Source organism: Neopelma chrysocephalum, unplaced genomic scaffold (genome assembly GCF_003984885.1).
Source record: "Neopelma chrysocephalum unplaced genomic scaffold, ASM398488v2 Primary Assembly neopelma1_71, whole genome shotgun sequence".
In the NCBI taxonomy this organism is placed as follows: Eukaryota; Metazoa; Chordata; class Aves; order Passeriformes; family Pipridae; genus Neopelma; species Neopelma chrysocephalum.
In genome coordinates this window covers 6,552,643-6,557,361 of record NW_020897731.1, presented here as the reverse complement: position 1 = coordinate 6,557,361, position 4,719 = coordinate 6,552,643, and positions in this window count along the sequence as shown.

Genomic DNA, 4,719 nt, shown 5'->3' with positions numbered 1-4,719 from the left:
TACTCTCTCTCTCTTCTGGTAATTACTGTGATGTTGGCAGTGGAGGGACCCACAAGTAACTAACTCTGCTCAGCAGGAGCATTATGAACTGTGCTGTCTCCAAGAGGGGCAACATGCTGGGGAGTTCTTCAGAACGTCACATAATATTTTGGTAAGTAAAAGTAACCAGATCTTATGAAATCTGGAGAAAACAACTCCTCTGCATATTTTTCCAATTACAGAGAACAAGAAAACCCCATTTACCTTCTTTTTGATCTCCACAGATTAACTGGGGGGACTTATTTGAAGACCTGGGTCTTCCTCCAGTTGAGAGCAGTGTTTTGGTCTTTATTTCAGCCTCCAGCCTCTGAGGCACCAGGACTCCTGTTGTCCTGGCAAGCTGCTCCCAAGTAAAATAATGCTGTGATTTTGGTAGCCTCCCATTAGGCTTTTTATTGCCTCACTGGTGAAGTGTCCCTTCCTTGCTATTTGTGGAGGGAGCTTCAACAGCCTCTCTCTTACTGTGTGTTAACACCAAAGGAAGATCTTTCTACGGTACAGAACTCAGAACTTTGTCCCTGTCTGCCATGCTGTCTAACAAAATTGATAAGGGAATTAAATCTTTCAGGAAGCATCTTTAATATATGTGATATTTGTGTTGGAAGGTGATGTATGTTCTGCTCTGAATACAGAAAACTAGCTCCTGTCCAGTGTATTCAGAATGGATAAACAAGTTGTCATGCATAATTTTAATGGTGAAAATAACTTTCTATGGGTGACAGAATGAGGATAAATGCATTTAACGTGAAATCCTGGTTTATATATGGATATGTAGGCTGTATTTCTCATATGCGATGGTGTAATTTCCAAAGTATTTTTCAGGTTTTTATAGCTCCAGTTCTGCTCAAAAGAGAATTCACCAGATCATGTGGAAACTCTCCCCCTCCTTCAAGTGGCTTAATTCATGGGCAAAACAGGCAGCTGCTGAAGGCAGAAACCTGATAGGGACAGCAAAACCCCCACAAGAAGCAGCCACTGCCTCCTTTGCCTACAAGAAGGGGAGGCAAAGGGTGGTGAGGGCTTTGGCTGTGTGGGGCAGGGCTGCTCCAGTGGCAGGGCAGAGGCAGCTCTACCCCATTTTTCAGTGGGAGCTGGATCAGGGAAGTGTTCACTGCAAAGAAACAGAAGTTCACCTCTGTCTGCTCCATCAAGAAGATTTTCCCCAGTCTTGTCCCATCCTGACCCGTGTGAAGTTGAACCTTTGTGGAGGATGAGAGCCTGTGTTTCTAACATGGCACTCTGATCTCAGCTGAGATTCTCTGAATGTGGGAGGAGCAAATAAAAGCATGAAATAGTGGCTAATATTATATTTGGAGTCTTCTGCCCTGACATCAATGGCTATGATAGCTGCACAATGCTATGCTGAAGGCAGGCTGTTTCTCAATCAAAATACAACAAAAGGGAACAACTCTCAATGTTGATGTTGTAATTTCATTTCTAATGGGATTCTACTATCCAAAGCAAAAGCTCAGCACTGCCAGAGGACTCTTGCGTGGTTTTGACTAATATAAACAAGTATTCAGATGTGATTCTTCCTTTACAAGCTGATCCCATGGTGTATTTACCTAAGCCATTATCTTCTGGGGGTGTCTTGGTGACACACTTTAAGCATAAGAATCACTAAACTAGATTTAGTCATGCATACTTGAGTCACAGTCTTGTGTTACTTAATTTAGTACAGGCCATTAAATATTTTTACCTCTGTATTAGGGTCAGGACAGGAGAACTAATCAAGAGAGATTCACTGAGGCTTTATGTGTCATACAAAGTACTCAGGCTAATCTTCCACACTCAAATTTACTCCTCACCACGTGTGACTGAGGCAGAAATACAGAGGGGTCACACAGTTCATGTATATACACACATATTTACATGTGAGTTTGGTGAGACTAGTGTGTTTGTGTGCAAGGGCATTATTAAACATTAAAACCATCCACATGCAAAAGCATAGCCTTTCAAGGTGACAGTAAAGATGCTCAAGGTGACAGCCAGAGCAGAGGCACAGAATCCCCAGCCTAGTCTGACCTGAAGATGTTTTGTTGACATAGATACACCATGGATACTTTACAGTGGCAAAAAATACTGCTTAGTTCAGCGTAGTTACCTTAGTGCAGGATACGCTTGTTGAAGTTTCAAAGCACCCAGTTTATTAATATATTAAGAGATAGATACAGTGGTGGAAATATCCTTGCTATGCTACACAAAGGCCTGAAGTAAACAGACACATTTGGCACAATCATTTTGGAAATCTTAATCTATTTAGCCTCTTTAGTATTCATCTTGTTAAACATGTACAGCACTAAATAAATTGGTGCTACTTAAATATTTATCAAATGTCTCCCTTCATGTTTAAAAAGTAAGCAGGCAGCCAGTCATAAACATCAACTCTTTTTTTAATCATTCCTCTAGGATCTGTATTTCTTCTTTGCCCCCCCCCTCAAAGGCTCAGCATCATGGTCAACCCAGTGCCACAGAGCAGGGAGAAGCCGGGCACGGTCTGACAGGCTGTGTGGAAAAGGGGCAGGAGCGGTGCCGACAGAGCCCGGAACCCCCCATGGGGCTGAGCCCCAAGTCCCTGGCACGGCAGTGCACCCCTGGGCTGGTGCTCTGCTCAGCTTCCTCGGTGGTTACCCGGTGCTTTTTGTGGCACCGAGCAAGCATTTCTGCACATTTTTATTCGGAACAAGTTTTGTTTACCCCTATGATTCCAAATCTCACTGTGGCTTCAAGCTGTAGTTTTATCGCAACCTTTTGATGCAAATAAGCTTTAAAAACCTCGTTTGCATCATTACTGGGAAGCTTAAAAGCAGAAAGGAAAGAAGTTAACTATTTTAATATGAATTACAAAATCACAGCAACAACCGTGAAGACAATCTCATCCCACCTCCCTTTTTCACTGGTGACTGGTACATTTTGACAGTGCTGAAGTTTGTGCCAGGTGCACACAAGGAATTGCAATTAGAATTTGCTTCCAGCCATGTTTCACACAGCACCAGTGCCAGCCAAGCACAAACGTGCATCGCACTGCCAGGCGCTAAAAGAGGAAATGGAAGCAAAGGGCCCTGAGAAGACCAAAGTACAGAACAGACCTGGGTTCTGATACCAACATTGGAAGTCCTACAGATTCACTGGGCTCAGCAGTGTTAGTTTCAACCAGTACAAGGGGTTGAAACCATGCATGACCATTGACATTCTGCACTGCAATAGCCTCTTCCCCTGAGGAGCCATGCATTTCACAGGCATCTTTTTTTCCCTTTTACAGACAAGGAAATCAGGGAAAAGAGAGGTTATAATAACGTTCTACCATATGTATTAAAAGTTGGGGACAAAATGAACTAAAAAAATCAAACCTCTTTGACTCCTGGTTTTGTGCTATTCCCACAAAACCATGCTTAACTCTGCTCTGTGTGCAACCGAGAACACTGATGGCGTGTCACTCTTTTCATTGTACACAACAGGACAGTCAGTATCAATGTTTCAGTGGCAATACCTAAAGTAATTTCAAGTAGGGGTTTTGGGGACCCAGTTCTATGCCTTCCAATACTTTCCTCAATGATACAGATGAAGGAGTGGAAAGGTGTCCTTATAAAATATGCAACTGATGCCAATTTGAGAGACACGGCAAGCATTTTGGAGGCAGAATTATTCAAAATAGTCTTTATAAACTGGGAAAACTCTAAATCAAATATATGAAATCAAAGAAAGCAAAGCGAAAAGGAGGAAAAAAATCAAACACACACACACAAAACCCCAACCCCAGAAACACTTGCCTGAGCAAAAGCAGTGCATAAGAGATTCTGGATATGGCAAGGACCAACACATACACTGAGTATGCGCCTACTAAGAAGGCAGAATCATCAGTGCATGAAGAAGTGGCTCTTTATGGTGTGGGATGTTGTTGGGTTGCTTTCCTCAGGAAAGGAGCTCTCAACTGGAGTAGCATGTTTACACAAGGGAATTTTATGTTTTAAAGGACACATGCAAATTTGAGAGAGGTCACAGGACAGAAATGACAACACGACTGTAAGGATAGCTTTGAAAAACTGAGCTTTAATCCAGAAAACAGAAGACCGGAGAAAGAACAAGGTAACATGTTCCAGTGCATGTTCCAGTATTTCAAACACTGTTAAAAAAACAACAATCAATTATTCCCCATGTCCACTAGGGAAGGATGAGCAGAAATAAACCTACTTTTCAGCAAAGAATATTTTGTTTAAATATTAGGAAAACTTTCTCATTATAAGCATCATTAAGTGCTTGGACCAGATTGCCTGAGGAACACAGTCTGCAGCACTGCCTTCATGGGAGGTGCTGGAGTGCAGGTCGGGCAAGTGCCTTAGGATATTCTGGGAAGACTTTGCAGTGGGAGGGAGCACTGGGGACCCTTCCTACTTTGTTTCTATACCTGTGTGGTATTTCTGCAGTTGTAAGATCCAGTGCCCAAATGAAATGTAATATTCTTGACACTACTATTGTCTTAATATTCATCTGGTCTTTGCAGCAGCTTCTAGAGCAAAAGAGAGAGGTCAAAAGTTTGCTCCAATGGATTAAAAAACTGAATTGATAAGACTGAATAAAAGTGCTCCACAGAAATTTTTTTTGGTCACAAATAAGTTCAAAATGACTTCATACTATGATCAAAGTACTGCTAAATCTGTGTTAAACCTCTTCCTGCCCACC